This window comes from Anser brachyrhynchus (genome assembly GCF_964034855.1).
Source record: "Anser brachyrhynchus genome assembly, chromosome: 13".
Classification (NCBI taxonomy): domain Eukaryota; kingdom Metazoa; phylum Chordata; class Aves; order Anseriformes; family Anatidae; genus Anser; species Anser brachyrhynchus.
Genome location: NC_137708.1, coordinates 13,877,585 through 13,899,787, shown reverse-complemented (window position 1 = coordinate 13,899,787; position 22,203 = coordinate 13,877,585). Strand labels below are relative to the sequence as shown.

At 44.3% G+C, this 22,203-nt stretch overlaps 1 protein-coding gene across 3 annotated transcripts in view; it reads right to left on the bottom strand.

Annotated features, from left to right (window-relative positions):
- GPR50 (G protein-coupled receptor 50) overlaps positions 1 to 22,203 on the bottom strand; it is a 119,279-nt gene that overhangs the window by 68,251 nt on the left and 28,825 nt on the right. The gene's annotated exons all lie outside the window — the stretch shown is intronic.

The window sequence follows — 22,203 nt, the reverse complement described above, 5'->3', positions numbered from 1 at the left end:
CACCATTTGAGATTGTTCTCCTTTTTAAAGAAAATTGGATAGCTGGTGATGCTCATTTCAGATCCAGATCCTATTTCACACAAGCCTGCTTTCCACCCTCTGCCCACATCAAGCAATATACATACTGCATATTAAATCCCAGAAAACTTCACACTCCTGTCACCAGGGCCCTGCACTAGTTCCCATGTGCTCCATTAGAGATTTGGGCATGCTTCAGGCTGAGGTCAGCTTTCTGAGGTTTTCAGGACAAAAACAGAGCCTCTCCCCCACTTCCATTCTTCTGTGTTTTTACAGGAGTGTGAAATAGGGCAGACAGCATTTGAGGTAAGCCATGGTCATTCACCTACTGCAGAAAGGTTAGAAAGCTGTTGATCAAGATGAGGTCCACCAGCAGGGACTCCACGCTCAGAAGCTTGCTTTGCTGCAAGTAGCACAAATCTAGTTTGAACAGGATTAATTCAAGAGCCAAAGAAAACAGAGGTAAAGCCAACCAAGGCTATTTGGGATTACAAAATTTACCTAAATATCAGTCTTCCCTTTTTTGCATTCCCAAAGCATGGCAAACACCTTTCCAGGTTCACATTCATGGCATAAACACAGCATCCCTGGGTACTGGGCATCAGATTTAGTAGAGGCAGATCAGGTACCTAACATCTGGTCATGCAGATAGTCCTCACTGAAATATTGCTGATTTTCTAGAGAAATACAGTCCTTAGGGTGTTCTCAAATCTTCGTTTTCTTTACTGGCCCCTCCTCTGTTGACATCACTGGATTTAGCTACTTATGAACTGCATTGAATGCTTTCCTACTGACTTCAGCAGATGCAGAAACAGCTGCTGGCCAAAGACATCTGAGTTCAGGAGAAGCCTCAAGTCCTATTGAAACTGGAGGTGCTCCAAAATTTGCAGTCTCAAAACCTAAGTACAGTGAGTGCTATAATTTTAACAGGAGTCACAGAGCAGTTGATATCACCCCCTCCAGCTTCTGGGTTTTAGCTTTAAATACAAGTATAACAAGTTAGATAGATTCAAACATTGAAGTTTTCCAGATCCATTGCCTAGAAGTGCTGAGCCCTTTTCTGTTACGCTTGTTCTTCCCTGTATCTTTTCAGCATCAGTTATGGATTCCGCACACCAGAACTTAAGACCTTAACTTTAAGTAAATGTTATTCTACATAATTGAAACCATTTCAGTAACCCAGTTTGTTTATTCCTCCCCAAACATCCATTTTTTAGCATGCTTCAATAAAACAGAGCTGCAAACCTGATGGGGGAATATAAAGATATACCCAGCTCTGCCAGGAAAATCTGTAATGTTTTATGCCTTGGCAAGATATATCTGTGTCTAGGGCACCCACTACACACCCACAGTATGTCTTTCCATCATTACAGGCCACTTCAAGCTGGTATCTAAAGTCTTTAAACATTCTGGATTAAGAGAACTGAATGTTTTCTGAAGACCCAAAGGGCTGCAGAATATTTTAGTTCAAATAAAAACAGATTGTGGTGGTTCGCTCCTATGTGTCAAAGCTACTTACGGGCTTGCCTCCCTATTAGCTGATGGAATTCATGAATATTCAAAGTTAATAGCTATTATGTTCTCAGGGCAGACGTATCCACTCCTTTATAAATTATACATGGACTCTTCACAGACAGCTGAGAAAGCCAATTAGCCAAGCAAAATTTGCATATCAATCGAGGAAGAAGTGTCCCGTGTTCAGCTGCTATACAAGAAGCATCTTAGATTCACATTCCACATCTGTGGGTTGGTTTTGTTTGTTTTGTTGGTGTGGTTTGTTTTTGCTTTTAAGCCTTCCCCCGTGGTTATTAATATCTTTAACTAAAGCTTTAACTAAATACCCACCTGGGGGAAACTGAAATGCCCTCAGAAGCAGCCCAGCATCTGTCTGAGCAGCACAAAGCTCAGGGCAGGGGCATCCGGAGCCCAGAAACCCGACTGCAAAGGGGAGAGGTTCGTGGCTGCCTGACTCAAACTGCCAGAAGCAGCACAGGGACTCTGGGGCACCCCACAAACTCAGCAGCTCCCAGCCCAGCCTAAGGGGCGTCCTCACACTCAGAGGTGGAAAACCAGCGACAGAAAGCACAGCCAGCTTATCCTTCTTACAATTTATCCTTCTGAGCTGTGATCTCCGGCCTTATGGTCCCAGCCTACACGTGCCAACCCTTCTCCTGCTCAGTAACTCCTCATTCCCCCCTCGAACCCCATCAGCCAGGGGGAGCAGGGACCAGCCCTGAGTTGTGTGTACTGGCTCAGCACCAGCTCTGATGGTAGCTCCACGTGGGCTGATATGAGGCTATATTTAGGGCATAAGATTCCTGTCGTACCTCTATAACTGCTTTCAGTGACTCACGGTGGGGAAATTAACATCCCTACAGAACCATGAAAGCAGAGGGAAAGATACTTTTGGGAAAACCGCCAACACCCTCTCTCTCCAAGGGGAGTTTAAATTGGCACCAGCATTTCTGTTCATATCGATCTACGCTCCTCCACACTCAGCACCACTATTTAAGTGTGAGGAGGAGCAGAAACAGCACAGATGAGCCACACGACTGTGAGAGCCATATGGGAAAGCGCTGATCCTTCTCTCTCTAGTATCAGCCTGTATTTATTGCAGTGTCTCTGTTTACAACCCAAGTTTACACAAACTCGGAGTGGGTATTTGCAGTCTACTACGCATGCACAGACCATCAGCTGCTGCGTCTCAGTGGATGGGCAGTAGCATCCACTTACAATTTGAGGCTGTAATTTGGAATATGGCTAGACAAGGTCCTGTTCAAAGTGCCATACCCAGGGCTGCAGGCAGATGTCTGCAGGAGATGGCAGTCCTCTGCAGCAGGAAAAGTATCTGGTCCTTTTTTCCTTCACTCAGCTTGGATAGATCCAGGAGGAGACAGTGTCTGCCCACAAAGCTGCGGTGTAAAAGCCATCTGTCCCGCTTACCCCGTAAACAAAGAAGAAACTTCCCATGCAGCTTGATTAAATGCATATTGAAGGATTACAGCCATTACAATCTGCTGGATATATAAAAGTGAGACCACGGTCATGAAGCACGCGAGCAGCACAACTTGTACAGCACACAGCTCCCCTTCTCACCCCAGCATAGCAGATGACTACAGTCCACACATCCCTCTACAATTAATCTATTTCTCAAGATTGGAATCCAATTCAGCAGCTTTTCTGGAAGCTTGATGCCACATCAGGATGTCTCCTGTTGCAGGGTGCTTTGGGAGGAAGCTCTCACCTCTAGCGTGGCTGTGCACAAGCCCAGATGGGTCAGCACGAAGCCACACAGCAGCCCCAAAGCCACCCCTGTGCCCAGGGGCACATCACTGCAGCAGTCTGTGCACTCTGCCAGCAGGGCCTGGTGCAGCCCCAGATACTCACCTCACTAATATCGCTGGTCATAATGAGCAGACAGAATTAGCAGCTGGCAAAAGCTCTGTGGTTTCATATTCAGCCCTCAAGAAGCAGGAATCCTACAGTGGGAAAAAGTCTCCAAAGCAGCTGAAGCAGTTTTTTTCCCCCCTCTTGTGTGCAGAAATGATGAATAAACTACCACTGTAAGCACAGCTGGTACAAGGCCTCCCACAGCCCTTTGGTCATGTCAGTCATCTGATTGCCTTCACCAAGTGTTTCCATGAGTGAGGACTTTTGGCAGAAGTTTGGCGAGACAAAGCACTTGCACATAATGACAGCTACATGGAACAATATGAATATTTATACACACTGGCATGGGACCACTACACTTCCCATATAATTTCTGCACTGTGTTTAGGCACGCCATTCACTATGGATGATTCCAGCTGAGCAGCTTTATGGCTCATAGAGGCAGCCAACAAACTGAACCACGCTTTGCTCTCCATTTCATGCCAGTGCTGATTCAATGCCTCGGCTACTGCTGAACATTGCCAGTTTCACCCTGATGCTATTACAAGAACCATAGCATTACGCTGCCTGCATGACAAGCTTTACCCACAGCTCTGCTTCCCCATCGCCTTTGCACAAAGCCAGAGGTTTCACTGACATCCTGAAGGACTCATATCAAGGCCAAGAGCCTGGAGACGGAGCTCAGGACTCTGGAGGTTTGTCCATGTGGCACAAACACGCTTTGAACAGGCTCTCTGGGTGCCAAAGCAGCATTTCCAAGAGCTGGGCCAGCTGCAGAGAGGAGAGTGAGTAAAGGCACTGTCAAACCTGGTGCTCTACCTGCTGCAACATGCCACAAGATGATAAAATACTTTGCTGCTGTTACTTAATCAACACTGGCAGAGGTGGAGAACCAACAAAACCCAACACGAAACAGTGGAATACAGATATTTCAGGGAATACAGACCAGATGTCTCGAGGGGCTAAGGGATGCAAACAGGCACAGCACTGGAGAGCTGCAGGTCTACCCAAGGAAACCAGCCCAGGAGAGGTAACCTTACAGACCTATTTGTAGTATTACCGAGCTTTGTGCTACCTGGAGTATTTTCCTTTATAGAACAGGAATCAGCAGAGAAATGTTCCTAAGCCACAGGCCACCTGTGTGCCTGACAGGTGCAACACCTGCAGTTAGGGGGGGGACCCTGAAGACCCACATCCTGCCAGAGCTCAGCCATGAAGCCCCAACCCAGAGGACTAGCCAGAGATACTCCCATGGAATACATTGTTATTTAACAAAAAAAGCCATCACAAATACTGCTGCACCCACAGACTGCCAGCAGCAACAGCAGAAGGAACCTGGGCAGGGAATTTGCAGCCTGCCATCTAAGTAACACCTTCCCAGTTACACCTGTGGCCTTGCACAATCAATACCAATTATATCCACCTTCAGTCCACAAGTGAGGAGTGAAGTGGTGATAATGACGATGATGTAACAAACATTAATTCTGGGCACATCAGTAATCTGAACTCACTCGTGTGCTTTGAAGGCATTAGGATGGATGTGCTCTGAAGCCAGATGCAGCACAGAGGCTGGAATGGCTGTGCAAACAGCTCAGACCAGAGCCCCTAGAAGTTAATTAAAACATCAAATGCTTCTGGATCAGTGCTCCATAAAAACACTTGTCAGCACACATTCACAAGAACTCCCAAAACAGACCGCAGTGACAGCTGTACAGGGCAATAAATATGTTAAACAAGGCAGTGTTATAACCTCCCCTGGCCTAGGGGATACTAATGAGAACTTCTGGACATTTTCCTCATTTTTTGGCTAGTCTCACTGTGGCAGTTTAGGACCCGACTGATTTGCCACTCCTCAAGGCAGAATGTGCCCACGGACAGCCAAACAACAACTTGGGAGCACTGGACACAGCATGAGCAGCTCTGCAGGGTGGCTGCTGCTAGAAGAGCTTCTGCACCACCTGCACTCAGCACGGCCCCAGCTGGGGCAGGTCTCACTACCAGGGAGGGATCTGAACACTTGGGCAGTCACCTCTGCAGCACTGCTGGTATCTCAAGAGCACAGTTTATCATTTACTCTCATAGTACCTTCAGGGCCCATTACGAGGAGCCCTTTGCAAGAAGATTTTAAATGCTTCTGACATGCAGGGAAATGAACCAGAGCTTAGCAAGGCCCCAAGCAGTGCATCAGGCTGTGAGGAAGACCCCTCTGTTCTTTATGCCCCATGGAGAGGCTGGGTGATCGGCACCAACCAGGCACCTGCTGGTGCACAGAGCAACTCCCTGCAAGCCTGCTAAAAAGAGGACACCATACAGTGTCCCCCCCCCCCCCCCCCCCCCCTTATTTCCCAGCCTCTTTCTTGAAACTTTTCCCCAAAGATTTCATACAGACAGAAATCCAACCAAAAAACAAAGTGGGCTGAGTCTGACCACTGAGAAGAAAGCTTGTACAAAGACATCCAGACAGCAAGATGGCTTAAGTCCTGCATACCCAGAAATGAAACAAGTTTCCTTTAACTGTCAGACATTGCTACACAAAACTGATTTAAGTCACAATTCAGACAAATCAGGAGTGTTTTTTCCCCCTCAGATGCTAATCCAACTACATACTCAGCTGAGGAATCAAATGCATCATCATCACAAGTGTACCAATGGACAACTGGATGATATGATGAAACAACATCCAACAAAAAGTTTACCAGCTAGGTCTGGCTCTCAAAACAAAAGCTTTAAACCAAGAAAATAAAATGAAGACTGAAAGGAGGCAAAAAAAAAATCAAACCTTGTGCTCCATATTAAAGTCTCAGAGCCCCATTGTCCCTCAGATCCTTTGCTTTTTGTTCCACACCAAAACCCAACTTATTGCCTTCCCTTCTCAGCAGGGGAGATGATTGATGCAAGACCCACACAGGCCTGTGTCAAATCCAAAGGCATTAAACATACAGAAGGGTGCTTTACCTATAACAATGCAAATTACATCAGCTGTAAGCTATCAAAAAAGCTCATTTCAAACAACAGTAATTTAACAGAGTTATTCCAAGGAGCACTAGTGGCTATATTTGTTTTCTTTCTGATATTGCAATAGCAAACCATGCATGAAGTTTATTAAGCCATGCTAATTGTATTTCTGTTCTAGTACACTTTAGCCATATGGAGAATCTGGCGGGTGCTCAAAAGACAAAATTGTTATTTGGGGAAAAAATATCCTGAAAAGCTTCAACTGCCTCAAATGTTAATTCCTTCAAAGTGAATAATGCATAATCAAAACGTCAGCTGGGATGCGGTACAACATGTTGCAATCCATTGGAGAAAGGTAATTTGCAAACCCCGAGGAGAAGCATGTACCAAAACCCAGCACAGTTCGTGTAAAACATTTGCCATTAACGCTGGAGTGCATGCTCACCAATTAGGAGAGATCCCACAGCTCAGGGTTAGGCACGCGCAATTCAGCGAAGTGCCAAGCAGCACCAGGATGCTCCACGCCTTACAGAGCAGGTACCTACCATCAGATCCCTTAAAAAGGGAGTGCAAGAGGCTGGGAAGTTGTGTGCAGCAAGTAGGTAATTGGGGACAGAGGTAGCTGAAGCCTCAGGTAGTTCCTTTGCAGAACTGCAGAAGATACTCAAAGGGAAGAAAGGTTGGAGTTACTGAAGCCTTTTCCATGGACATCCACACAACCAGTTCATGTGCAAGAACAAAGCCCTGGGAGACAGCCTTCCCCCACGCAGAGCCCCCTGAATGTTGCATGCAACTTATGTTTCAGGTGGAAAATTCTCATTGAGCTACTATTCACAAGGGAAATCTCAGAATTACAGCGACAAAGGCTGACAATTTAAAGTTCATCGCTATAAACTATCCCTGTTAAACTTCTCAGACCCTTTAAGCTGTATAACAAATATCACTATACAAGATTAAAATTTCATAATCACTTGCATGCCTTGCTGATTTTTTATTTAAACATCTTTTTATTTCATCAAGAGAAGACAACGTCAATAAATTAAGTCCAAGAAGAATTTTATGTGCTATAATTTTTTTTCCATCCTCACACTGCTCTTGTGCTGCTAATAATTCATGCCATTATTTGAAAGAGCGACTTTCAGTAAGGTTAGCCATAAAACAAGTCCCTGCTGATAGCACTGTGATGCAATCCAGATATTTATGAATAAGGATGTTTTACTTTATTAGTCCCTTCTATGCTAAGGAATAAAAATTTAACAACTTGCTGCTGAGAAGGAAGATACAAGACTACAAAACCAAGACATGTAGAATACAGTTCATAGGAGCAACATGAGATAGTTTGTATTTCTAAATATTTAAAATACTGATTGTGGATTAACAGAGTTTGTTTGGATGATTCTCAGTTTTTTCATTACCTTGCTCTGATCACCCTAACAGCAGAATAATCACAGTATTATGTATTTCTTCATAACTCCCGGATTACCTAAAGTGACTTAAGAACAACCCAGTATGTACAAAACACCCCAGAATAATTTGTCATCAAAGAGGGCTCGAGGAAAAAATAATGGCACTGTCTGCCCATATGAAGTGTTTTAAACAATGCTTTAGGATAAATCCTTTAAGGAACACAGGTAGGCAGTACCAGGGCCTTTACTTGAGGGGAAGCTCTAGGACAAGATGCTCTGAAAGATGCAGCTTGAGAAGTATTTTACTCCAACATAATCTTCACAAACTAAAGCAAGCCAGTCCTGTGGAGACCTAGTCTTAAGCATCAGGTCTGTCACAAATTGCAGTAAACCACTAAAAATACAAGTGGACAGAATGACAAGTCGTACGTTTGAACTACACTGGCATCAGCAGTTTTTAACGCAAGCAGTCATCTCAGAAAAGCAGCCAAGAGAGTACCAAATCTCTTGTTTCACATGGCTCACATGCTGTACATGAGTAAGGGGTTCAGCTGACTTCAGCACAAATTTGTGAGAGGCCACTGGACAAAGCACAGTTGGTCCTGAATACAGTTACACTCCGAAGAAGCTGGAAAACCCGCATTTCTCCTGCTGGATTGAGCTGCCAATGCAAAGCGCTCTAGGCAATACTTTCACAAAGCTCGAGCGATTCTCACAAAACCCAGATGGCACGATCCCTCTCCCAGGAAAAGCTGGCATTTGCTATGCAGTGAGAAGTGTTAGAGGGCAAACAAGCCCCCTGCCTGGGCCTGACACATCTTCCCTCCGTCAAAACAAACCCTTCACATAGCTTGCTGAAAACCAGCAGGAGAAACGTTAAGAAAAAATCAGATCATCACACAGGCTCTCCCACCTAAGCTACATGGGAAGCTCCCGTGACTCATTTCTTCAGTCACGCAGCAGAGGAGGGAGCAGGAATAATTTCCACGCCATGGCTGTTTATTCCAACAAAGTCCCATTTTCAGCACTAAAAGGAAACCCGTCTGTCCACAGTACAGCCAGGCTTGCCTGCAATGAGCTAATTCACATGCTGAGCATCTCCATGGGTGCAAGGGGAAAGGATTTCCAACCTGAGCCACCAAGCATCTCCCGCTATTTTGTCTCATTTAATCTTTTTGCAGTCATTTTGCTGCTTTTCCTGATTTCATGCTGTTCCCTGAGCCCACACTGCAGCACCCTGGGCACTGTGCTCCACCTCCCACCCACCGGCCTCACCAAGGTGAGGGACTGCCCCAAGCCACCCCCTTCCATGTGCTCCCCTCTTTATCCCCCAACTAACAGGCTCAAGCCAGAGCTGGGTTTACAGCACCAGGTTTTTGCAAGTGGGAAAGGTGAGCTCTAATGAGGGAGAAGCAGGAACAGTTTGCAAACAGCAATTACCAAATGTGTTTCCTCCTGAAGATTAAAAAGTGTTTTTTTTTTTTAATAATGAATACACCTGGGTTTGTGCATTCAGTTGAGCCTTAACACTCTAAGAATCCAATTAGCCTCATTTCCTCAAAGATTTTTTCTTTATAAACATAGCTTATATGGTCTAGAGTCTGAATTTGTCACCTGCAACGCTGTGAACTCCAGGAACTGGCAGAGGAAGCACTGCAAAAAAACAGAACATTAAATCAAACATCTTCTCAATACCTTATTTCTGGTTGACTGCCCTTGGAAACACAAAGTAAAGAGGAAAGAAAAGCAAGAAAGTGATGTGTCCACCCTTGTTAGTGGAACACATCAGTATTTCCTCTCCTGTTCAGCAGCTCTCATTGCTGTCTGCATTTTAATTAGCTTTGCATGGTTAATTGGATGATCAATGAGGCAGAGAACTACATAACATCCTGATCAACAGGGATGCTAACCCTGGGTTTATCTGAGAACACAGGTGCTGAAAAATTTGCCTGCTATCACTACAGTAAGACCTACAGGCAGCCTTTACGTGATGTAGGATGAAGCACGAAGAACAGCTTGAGGCATGTCCTGTGCCCTACACACGTAGTGGTGCCACACATCTTATCCTGAGGCCTCAAGGTCTTGCAAGAGCCCATGCTTATGACAGGCCCATGGCATCACAATCTGGGCATGCTGAGGAAGGCATTGCACGTTTGTGACACTGAGATGCAGAGCTGGCTGAAATAACTCCATCTTTTGCCTTCCTCTGCAACAGGAATGTCTGTGCTGAATTTTTCCTTAAGAAAAACCAAAACACTTCTCGATGATTAAACTCCTTGTAGAAGGACCAATGGGGAAAAAATGCAGAACAAAATATGTCACTGCTGGTTTACACTAACTTCATTTTTGTATCACTAGGGCATGATCCTTCCCTGCTGAACCCAGCTTAAGCTGGAGGCAGCCTTTAAGCCACCACTTCCAAGCCAAGTATCCATGAGCTAGCTGTGCAGCACACGAGTGGACGTGAATTGTCTTCCTTCGCTGGGCTGATTCAGGGGTTAAGTATAACAGGGCAACATGGCCTTCATTTAGACATAGTTCTCCAGCATTAATAGCATTTCTCAAAAGTATTTTGTTGACTCTTTCTACTTTTCACTGACCCTCAGTCATATTTTTCAGCTGCCTTCCCCCTTGCCACTGCCCCATTTCCTTCCTCAGTTTTCAACTAAATCCAACCCATTGACGTAATTCAGGCATTCAGAGGGCAAAACAAAACCCACCCTTGATCTTGGTCCAGAAGCTGTTATAATCAAGTTGAGGTCAAGTTAGCAGGCCTGCTTGGCTAGCCAAAGGGCCACAGGGAAGGGGCACCCGAGTGCTGAGCAGCTCAGAAGAGAAATACAGCTCCTTACACCCCAGCTGGCTCTGTCCTAATATCAGAGGGCCTCAGCAGCTGCCAACACTGCAGCTTTATCAGTCTAATATAGCAAAGCAGGATTTTGCTTGTGCAGTGCTTGTATAGATGAGTAAAGTTAAGATCTTTAGTGTATCTCACCTCAAAAACCTCCTTCTGAATTGGCCTTTAAGGTTTAAGCTCTCCATTTCCAGATGATTGTCCCTTCATCTAAAGAGAAAGTACGCTCAGGCTCACCATTTAATGCTTGAAAGATTATCACCACAGCTGTAATCCAAACTGCTGCCAGGTCTCTGCCTGTGTTTTGCAGTTTTGAACTTCCAGCATCTACCTCCAGACAGACAGATCCCTGGTCTTAACATCAACACTTCTCTACTCGAAATAGGAAATCAGCTGTTAGAGAACAAAAGCTCAAGGTATCTGCTGAGGAAAACACCAGGGAGCAAGAAGAGCAGTAGCTGGTGTTAAAAGCAAATGAAAAAAATGTAGTTTAGTAGTTAGAAAGGCACATCCAATCCACGTTGTACTATACTTCCCCACCTATAGAGAATCAGTGTAAGATTGTTTTTGAATATTTTTTTTGAGTAGGGTTACATGTGCAAAGCTGTTTATAAAACAATGGTTCGTTACAGGAGCATTTCAGTGCTCCCAGATCTCCAGTATGACCTGCAGGTCATCTAAAGTTGCAGTGTTTTCTGCCTTTATCTGTCATCCTTTGCTTAGCTACATTTACTTACCCAATGCAACACCAGCAGAAATATTAGCCTTCAAAAACCCATGAAGTGGAAAACCAGGCATGTATTTAGGCAATTGCATTTTACTCAATACAGTTGCAAAATAAGCCATGTGATTTCCATCTGCTTGCTGTTACTGACAGTTAACACTGGCCAGATGTTAGAGCAGATCTTTTCTGCATCTGGTAGATTGAATCCCACTCCACCCAGATGTGAACCAAGGCCCTAACCAGGGCACCAGCACCTCTCTGGCCAAAAAGAGGGCTGACAGTAGGTGGGCTGAGCTCCTCTCAGCTGAAAGGAGATCTTTAGGAATTGCATGTAGTTTTCACAGATAATAATTCAGAATTTCATAGATTAGGAAATTAAGCCCCAAGGAATAATGCTCTCATCCAAAAGGCCAAGGAAAAGTCTAGTTCCTCCTATGATATGTCCGAGGAGCATCTTTCAGTTACTTTACTGAATCTGCTTAAACTAACAAGCCAAGATGCACACTGAGCATGCCATTAGCTGTCCATGTTACAACCCTGAGGATGCTTGCCAATATCCATTCAGAATAAAAGTCAGTAAATGCAGCTTTCAGGCATGTCTGTCTGCATTTTAGCATGGCTTTTCAACTGGGTTGCACTACCATGCGGAGGTAATAGACTGGAAAAAGTGTGTTTTTGTGTCTCAGGACAAAACAGCACCTTCAGCAAACCCAGCCACTCAAGAGGCTAAGGGGCAGAGGCCCCAAGCAGCATACACTGCCCTCAGCTCTGAAGCCCAGCTTGCATTAAAAGCCATCCCTCTTGCAGCTGAGCACCCATAGAACAAGTTGTACAGTTATTCTCCAGGAACACACCGCAACCTTGGGAAGAGCTGCACACTTGCAGTGACTGCAGCTGACAAGCCATTACTGATTAACATCTGTTTTTTACTTTGCTGTGTTTTTAGTGCAGAAGCACCTGGCTCCCCCAGGTCACAGCAGGGCTAGAGGCTCACACTGGTTGGGGTAAGCAGCCTGTGGGACTAACCCTCAGGCACAGAAAGGTCACAGCAGCATCTCCTTCCTCCTGCCTTGCCAGCTGATCTTGCCACAGCTCTGCTCATCATCTGCTTGCCCAGGCCAGACTAATTCCAACCTGGTGTAACATGTAGGAAGCTAGTCCCTGCTGCACCCCTTACCCCAGCTCCAACCCAGATGGCACTGAAAGGGCAGAGTCTTTGCCAGGGCAGTTTTCACTTGGGATTTCACTTTTATTCAAAATAAAATCAGTATTAATGTGATGCTAATTAGTATAGAGCTTTGGGTTCACATCACACAACTTTTCACTCTCTGAAAGCAATTTATCTCCCATTCACACCATTGCTGAAACTGGAAAAAATAGGAGGGAATGCTGGAAATGCCCAGATAACTCCCTCAGCTCTGTCTCCATGCATTTCACAGATGTGTAATAAGGCTGTAATTATCACTAGAAATAGGTTATCCACCAAGTGAGGATTAGGTCTTTACCAATGATTACAGATAGATCTACCTACCTATCAATATGTATTTAGACAGAAAGCCTCTGGAGACTATTTCATTAGCGCTCACTGGAGCTGTACATAACACTGCTGATATTGCTGGCCATACTCATTGTGCTGGGAGACCACATTAGTCAGGCACCAAGGGACTGCTGCTGTTTTCACAGGCTTAAGAAAATCCTTTTTCTAATGTTTCTCTGCAGGATTTAACCTCTCTAGCCATCTATTAAAGACTAGCTCTGTGGGAGCAGAAATCGAGCATCCAGCTCCCGCACCAGCCTGACGTCTGCAGCAGCGGCCTGGTGTGAATATAGGCCATGGGGAAGGTCCTTACTCTAATGTACATTCTGGAGCTCACAGCCATTTGCTCTTCCTCCTGCTCTCCAGGGCCTTTTTCCACAATACCTTACTCCATGAGGCTCAGTGGTAACACTGGGGTTATGCTCCAAGGTATGTTATTAAGCACCGAGCCATCTCTTTCCAAATTTCACTTGTATCTCAAGAGGCAGGATGTGGGTTCTGCTGGCTGGCATCAGAAACCTCACTTACCTCACATACAAAGGAGGAGCCTCTTCAGTTCTGCCTCTTCACTGCCCACAGTACGTCTTGCTGAATGGAAGCAGGCGTTTCTTCAGCTTTAACAACCAGATTTGATGCCTAAAGATGAGCCCTGAGCCTGTTTTGATGACATCTGTGACACCGTGCTTTCAGAGAGGCAATCGGTCCACAGGGTTTAGTCCATGAAGGTAAGAAGTGGCAGAGTTCACTGAAAACTGGGAGTCATTGGCATGGTCCTCCAGGCTGAGGAGGCCTGTAGACATAATCGAGGCTTCAGATACCTCCTGGGCTCGCTCTAGGCCACCTCCTGATCCCAGCTTTGCCTTGAGGCTCCATATTTGAGACAATTTTCCACATGCCACACTGTACATTTTTCCCTGTTCCACACCTAAACTTTAAGGACTGCAACTGGCACCAGTCCAGTCCAGCTCTGCATCTGGCCTTCACTCCTGATTCGTAAAGCATGGATATTCTGCTCACACAGGAGAAGTTTAGACACCAAAAAGAACAGGAGGCATTAAATATCTTCAGCAGATTGCCACAGTAGTGCACTCCAAGTCATCCTTCAAAAGGGATGATAGCAGCTGGCTTCCCCGGAGTGCCATGGAGCTCCTCACGCGAGCACTTTGTGCTCTGCAGGGCTTGTTTACAAGAGCTTTGCTTTTAGCCTACAGCTTCCATTAAAAGAGGTTAAGAAGATATTCGTCTGAAGTTCAGTTTTCAAAACCACAGACAGCCAACCCATTCTAGCCACTATAATAAACTACAGTGGTTTAAAAGGAAAGAAGGATTATTATTTTTTAAAGCCATAAGACAGCCAAACAAAGAAAAGCAGTAAGTTTTTCCCAAGTAATATTCCATCTTGCCAATAAGACAACAGGGGTCGATTTGAAGGAAACAGCGGGCAGTGGCTTTCTCTCCTAGAGGCCTTTACTTGCCAGGCAGACAGGGCTGACACAGCAATGGGTCCCAGAGGTGGCTTAAAGAGCAACGGCCATGAGAAAGAAGCAGGCTTTCAGAGAGAAGTGGAAGAGTCTTCCCAAGAGATGGGAAAAAATAGATTATGCACTATCATTAGCAGTGGATACAGACTGAAAGGGAATACAAGATGCTAATAATCATACCACAAACATTCTTTTAAGACGCAATCAGAACATATCCTCATATTTACAAAGGCAGATGCACGCTGGAGTTACATAACATGTCTATCCACAAAGTTTTCTTAACATCTACATACCTCACCACCAAGTAAATCTGTCCAGCTGGTTTGACAGACCCACATACACCCCACTAAATAAGTGTTAGGTATTTATTGACCCATACAGCAGAAACATACCTTTACCATGACACCAGGATGCACTGCAAACGACGCAGCGCTCTGATGGAAGAAAACCTGTTTTAAACTGAAAAATGCCCCAAGTTTTTATGATGATTATGTGCTAGCACCACTTTCTGCCTCTCGAGGAGGGAAAGTAGTAATTAGCAGCCAGCTGAACTCCCTGCTACATGAAGAGTGCTCCCACACTCCTGTCAGCTATGACAGCACCCAGCACTCTGTGGGCAGCACCTTTTTTTTTCCCCCCTTTGCTAAACAGCAGCTGAAAGGCACTGCTTTCACCAGCCTGCCTGTCCTGGCATGGGCAAGGCTCACGTAGATTAAAACTGCAAGGCTTAAACCAAGGAGCTCCTTCAGAGCAATCCCCAGAGAAGTTTGGTGCTGGTGGCCACCAGTCTCAGTGCTTACCTGCGAAATCTGCACAGATCAGCCCATGGGATCACATCTGGCCAGAGCCTCTCTGCCAGCAACCACCACCACCTTCTCTCTTGCCAAGTGCGGCACAGCAACTTTAAAATCAAGCCACAGGAATGCTGTCCTTCCCCTTGGGTGACAGCTCTGTGCCCTGCAGTCATGGGGTAGCTGCCCCCTACCTCAAGAACCAGCAAAAGCAGAGCAGGGGCCAGTCTGCCCCCACAGATTTCAGCAATCAAGTTTCAGCCAACTTCAGTAATGACAGAATGGATTTTTCCCAGTCAGTTTTCTTCCTCCAGTTGAAATGGGTGTCAATTTGACTTGTCAGTTTTAATTAGCATTTACATTATGTTCTGCTCTGAAGAAGTTGCTCTGTTTTGACAAACAAGGGGGAAGTCTAATACATTACTCAAGCCTAGAATTTCGGATGTCAACATGAAAGGCAAAACTAATTAAGATGCTTCACAGGAGAACACTGCTCCCCAGACAGTCACTGACATGATGGTTTAGACAGGCATTCTGTACATGTGGATATGTACAAACTCCTCCAAACAGGAAGGGGTTCGTAGATGAAAACTGACATCAATTAGTCCTAGCAATGGAAGAGAGTCCAAGACCTGCAGCTAAGTTCAAGACTAATAATACTAGATGTTGTCTAGTAATACTAGATGTTGTAGAAGAATCAATCCATCTTTCAAATAAGAAATCATAGCAACTCCGGATAAAGATTCACAGAAAGCATTATCAGCAGCTAATGAATGGAGAACCGACACAAGCACAGACTGGAGCAAATTTGGTTCTTATCTCCTGCTGTAGTCAAACAGTATTATAAACAGATGTACCTCCAGGGACACCAATGGAAACATAAGCATCTTTTTTTTTTTTTACACAAAATTGGACTTATTAGACATCTCAATTGACTGAAGCAAGCTGACAGTTTTCTCCCTGTTTTTTTTAACCCATCTAACTTCACCAGACTTGCAGGCAAATGGTGCAGCACTGAGGGCAAACCCATATGCAAATGCAAGTTATTTTGTTCAGTGCCATCCCTAACACTGCCAAGTACCATTACAAGTGCAATTGACACAACTCAGTGACACTTCCAGTGATGCTACTCATGAAAACACTTCACAGTTCCTCACAGGACATCTCCAACCCTTTGAGAAGGCCCTCAGTTCTTGGCAGGAAGAGACTCAAAGTCAGGAGCCATCTTCAGTCCTAGAGCAATATTCACAAGTTGGGTTTGGTTTGCTTTTCCACTGGTCATAACTTGTTTAGATGACACTGATGCTTTCACACTGGATGAAACACATGGCAGCTGTGCAAAACAGAAAGAGGACACGCTCCCAAGAAGCATGTTATTTCCCTCAGCTATTTACTCATTTTACAGGCAAGTTTAGAGACTCTTGGGAGTCAAGGTTTGCAATGGAAGTACCAACTGGCCTTGGATTACAGCAGTGCGAGCACTGCAGCTCTAGTAACTCACCAAAATCTAAGCTGAACCATGCCATGAAAGGGACGTTTCAGAAAGAGGATTTTTTTTTTTGGACAATAGCTGTGACCAGAATCAGATTAGCAAAAAAATTTTTAGGAATCCCAGCACATTTCATTCTTTCCTCCAGACTCCTTAGACCCCATTTCCTACCACTAGGCTCCAAAGTGCATTTTTCCCCAAGAAGAGACCTAAAAATACACCTCATATGAGCACTGCCCTGGGTTTGGCTGGCTGCCAGAGCTTCATCTGCAGACTTTCCCAAGCTGTGCTATGGACTGCACAGGACTTGGTGGCAGAAGCACATCCCATGGGCCAAGCCATCAGCCCCAAGCCAACATGACAGTGCTGCTGGCACAAGTGACTGCAGGGCTCTGGACTGACCGAGCACATAGAGACCTCATGACCAGGGAGGAATCGCTGTTCATCTGCAGCTTTGCAGAGTTTACTGGTGTAACTTGTCCCTTTTGACTTATACCTCCACTGTTAGCAGAAGAGAGGGTGTAAAACAATTCCTTCATTTCACCAAATTTAATAGCTGGATGTATCCATCTGGTTATTAGAAATAAGTCAAATGAAATTACACATCCCTTTACAGAAAAAAATCCCATGTTATTATTTGCTGGCATAGCAATAATATTCAGATATCTCAGCTAGAGCCAGAGGCAGGCTCTAACCAAAGATCCCCAGAACCAGCCTAGCACAGTGCTGAGGTGGGACAGGCCTCAGCTCAGGCTCACATTTCTCAGGATCCTTGCCTAACCCACTGGAATATATCATTCCTTGGCCACATCTGAGCACTGAATCACCTGTGTCCCAGTGACAAGGATTTGGGGGAGGCAGGTGTTTAAGGCACACAGCAAAGAGCTGATAAAGGCACTGAACTAGCTGCTTGCCTGAACCCAGCTCTAATAAACACCAGGCACTGGTATTTAGGGGGAATTTCAGACAGCTGACTGGTCCTGAAAACAATTAAGTCACTTAGGAAAGTATTGTTACAAATGCTCTAGGTATCTTCCACGATAATGAAAACCAACAGGTAATATAACTGAATATTTAACTTCACTGTACCTGTGATCCTGTCTGCAAAACATTTACCCCTAATATATCCTGTCTCATCTACACAAAATCCACCTGCAGTAAGTTACCAGCAGTATGAACTTGGCCTAGCTAATGAATTGAAGAAATGTGCATGGGATTTTACAGTTAATTGTGACAAGCAATGAAATATTCTTCTAGAACTAGTTATGCCTCACTTCAGTAGGTTCTCGCTCTAGCTTAAGATGCACTTTTGCATCTACACTAACACATCATCAGCTCACACAGCAGCTTGGTGCATCATCTATACATAAATGAAGGATTTCTGACTCCTCTCTCCAAATACAGTCATCCATTAGATTTGAGGATATCCAGTTTAGACACAAAGTAGGTTTGTAGAGTAAGGAAGTGATTTTTTAATACCAGAAGGAATCAGTTCAGTCAGACTGACCTCCAGCATCACAGACTACAGCTCCTGCATTGCTTTTTTAAAAGTTCTGCTGCTTCTGCACATCAGCTCCAACTTAATCCCTAGTCTCAGGCCAACTAAGCATCTTTTTTCCAAAAAATATTATGGATATTATCCATTTTTATCTGAAAATCAACTCCTATAGAAATCTAATATTGGTTGTTTTTTACTAATTACACTGGCAACATTAGATCACTTCTCATTTACATTTTTTGTTGCCATTAATGTAACTTCAGAAGGCTGAAAGCCCTAACTCCTAACTAATGAAAAAGTCATTCTGGGTTGGGATAGTTCATCTCCTGCACTAGTGTTACATCAGTGTAACCACAGCTTTCCATGCAGTTAGCTTTGTTCACTCTGCAGGGAAACAGAGGTCAGCCCTCCAGTTTTCTGCCTACTATTCTTACAGTAGGAGTTTAACCCACAAATCCATATGCATGACCCAATTTTAGGGGGGAGAATTACTCAGCGTGGCCAAACAGTACTGCAGCAAATCCAACAATGTTCCATGGCTGCTAATTGTATTCACCAAAAGAACAGGCTCATTTAAGATACAGAAGACTGCATATACCAGAAATAAACAGTGCACACTAGTACAAACAAAAAAACAGAATAAAGGCAGTCCTATAATTGCAATAAAAGAGCTCAACAAATCATATGGAATATTATGAATTAGCTTGGCTGGACTCTAATATGTTACTGATAATTACACATTTAATCAAATTAAGCATGGCACACAGATCTGGTCTGTCTTTTCTCTCGTTTTTGATTGATCTCAGCCCTTGGTGTGTTACAGACAAAGGATCCTGCTCCTTTCAAGGCTGGGCACATCACAGACCTCATCTGGATACTTGAACAGTGGGCAGTGGCCAGAAACATCCCCAAGTGTCCTGCCAGGGTAACCTCTCCATTATCACAGCTGATGCTGACAAGTTACTATCCTCCCAAGCTATTGGGGTTTCCATATCCAACCCATACACAAAGCATTAGTAAGTTACACATATTTCTGCCTTCCATACACCAGGTTCAGGGGAAAATCATCAGCTAGAAGACCAGATCTCAAAACTCAGCTGGCTCTGTTCCTTTAGTGACTGTTTTTCTGTCACATGGTGTTTGGTTGTGTGGTGTTTTATTTTTTTTCCCCCATTATCCACTCCCCTACCCTTCCCAAAGGGCATCAGTTGGAACATCAGAGGACCACAATAGTGCAGCAAGCTGTACACCCCGTCCTGGGATTTGTCCCAGGCCATTAATACAAGGTGTCTGCAAAGCCTTGTCTCAGCTGGCTTATTCAAGTCCTCTCCCCTTCCAGGAATGATGTTCACCTTTGATTTTCATTTCAAAGTTCCTGCTTCAGCAGGGTTAATGAGAAAGAAATCATACAGCAAATTAAGGCTTAATCATTGTGCAATTCCCTTAGATAAATGTTAATTGTCCCATCCTCAGTGCTTTGCAGTGTAATTAATTGTACCTCCATACCAAAGGGAAAAACTATAGCACACTTCATTTCAAGGTCACAAACCATGTGAGATAGAGGCAAGAACAGAAACAAGACCTCCTGACTTGTCACCCCTGCTTAAAGTCCTCTGCTCCAGCTACCAGGCAACATCCTCTCTTCAAGTTTACACAAAACACAGAAAACCAAAGTCAACATCAGCTACCAAGTCAAAAGCAATGAGAACAGATGCTGGGAAAAAGGAGCCTTGCACTATTGATCACAGAAAAACTGCAGTTTAAATCCGTGTGTTTGAAATGTAGTAAGTTTGACATACATTCTTGTATACAAGCTATCTAGGTCATTGCATGTCCTTGTAATTTTTGTGTGTCCCTGTAATGACTAAAGAAACTATAGACTTAAAGATCCAAATGTCACCTCTGAACTCAGTTCCAATTTACTCTTCTTTGCTGAGCTATTTATCATCCTAACATCACCATCAAAACAGAAGTGAATTCTACTAGATATATCATTAAAGTATTTAGTAATCAGAACAAGATAGCAACATAATACACAAAACCCAAAAATGCCCCAAAAATCATAGCTGCTACTACTCCTTCTGTAATTTAGGCATCTTAATGAAATCGCATCTGGCTGCAAAGTGAAATATGAATGATTTATGCATAATAAATAGTCCATTTAATTAGCAGCGGAAATGTTTAACAGCTAATATTAATTTATGTTTTAACACAGCCAAAACTCTCAGCTGAAAGCTCTGAATCCAGACATTTGTGCTTGGTATTCATTTCACTTGAATGGCTCAAAAAAGCTGAATTTTAAATGTGTCTGCGCAACAAGGAAATCAAGTTGTGACCAAATCATAAGCATTCAGTTTGAAGAAACCTATAGAAACTATCAGGCCAACCCCCCCCCCCCCCCCCCCCCGGGGTTGGCCTGATCCACATTCAGGATATTCTATGATTCTATAATTCATCCCAGCCTGTAATAAGTATCATACATTGCAGCCTCAAATTACTGCAGTTCCAGAGAGGTGACATTCATTCCTTACCCAAAGGCTGATTACCATACTCCATGAAGCATGAAGATCAAGAGATCGTTACCCTCCCAGCTGTTATCAATGACTGCCATTCCAGCCCAGCTCAGTGCCTTTTTGAAGAGGTCACCTGCATGTATTAGTAATTCTTCAAATGACAACCCACGAACATGCTCCAAAGCAAGCAATCAGTTACAAGAACTTGCAAGAAAGCCTCATAGGGCATTGTAACAACTATTCCTTGCTTTCCAAAATTATAGCATCAGAGATTGGAGCAGGGGAAGGGTCTGGCATCTCAAAAGACACTGTCAGTCTGAGCACCAAAAGTTACAGGCAAACTCTTTATTCCCCTTTTGGAATAAAGCCTGCCAAACCCCTCCAGTCTAGAGAGTGGATCAGCAGGGGAGAAGCACCCCATTTTTGAGCTCTTACCAAGCCAGATGCAGGAAGGCACTGAGCAGTGCCCAGCCCTTCCGCAGGGCTGGACTCATACAGCAAGACCTGTCTTGCTTTTCATCTTGCATAAACATCACTTTTTAAACATACTGAGAATAGGATGCCTTCAATTTCTGTATTACCAACCCTTAAATTCTCTTCCTGTGCAGTTCTGGGCCACAAAAACTAAGTTTTCCTTTCCCTATTGGAAAAAAGCAAAGGGAAAACTACTGTATGGCAGCCATGAAAAAGCTCATTTTACGCTCCCCAGTCACTAGGACACAAAGTGCAAATCCCTGCATTCCCTGATTGCATTATCTAGTATTTCCTCAGTAAAAATAAAAAATATCAGCTCTCCTCTACATGCACAGAAAGGACATTTTTCTTCATTGCTTGCAGTTTATTGATTTTTCAGTTGTTCAAGTATAAGTGAATCTGTAAGACCTCACCTCTAACCACTCTACATGTGCTTTTATGTTACAGAGCAGTTTAAGGCAGTAAAACGTCAAAATAAACAAGATTAACCAGTGACTATGACATGTTTCCCCAAGGGCAGGGAAGCATTATCAGCCCCTGGCGCATTTTCCATTTGCTCTGAAGTACCATGAAGAAAAATCAAAACTTCTATACAGTCAATGCTTCGTAACTTATGATTGGTATTGATTCCTTTTAGAAAACCCAGGGTATGCGTATATGTCTATATGTATTTCTACATGAGGAAAAGAGCATGAACAGGGCCTGTCCTGAAATCTCAAGGGAGATGTTTCATGGCTGGCTTGCAGGCAGCAGCCTGCTGGTGAGAACTACTACAATGTGTCCTCTCCATTGCTTGGAAGATGGAGAACAAGGAATGGAAAGGTTAGTTTCTGGTCTAGGATACTGCAAAGAGTCTTGTGGGGAAGAAATACCTTCAAGGCTTGAAGAGAATACCACAAGCAGGGCACTATCTGAAGCACAACGCAAAGCAAGCAGGAGCACCGCCAGACACAACCTTTCACCTCCCCCACTACAGTCACCCCCAGAAAGGCAAACCCAGCCCTAGTGAGCCAGCTCATCCTTCCCACCACAGCCCCCAAAACACAGCACATCACCTCCCCCAGCACCCCAGC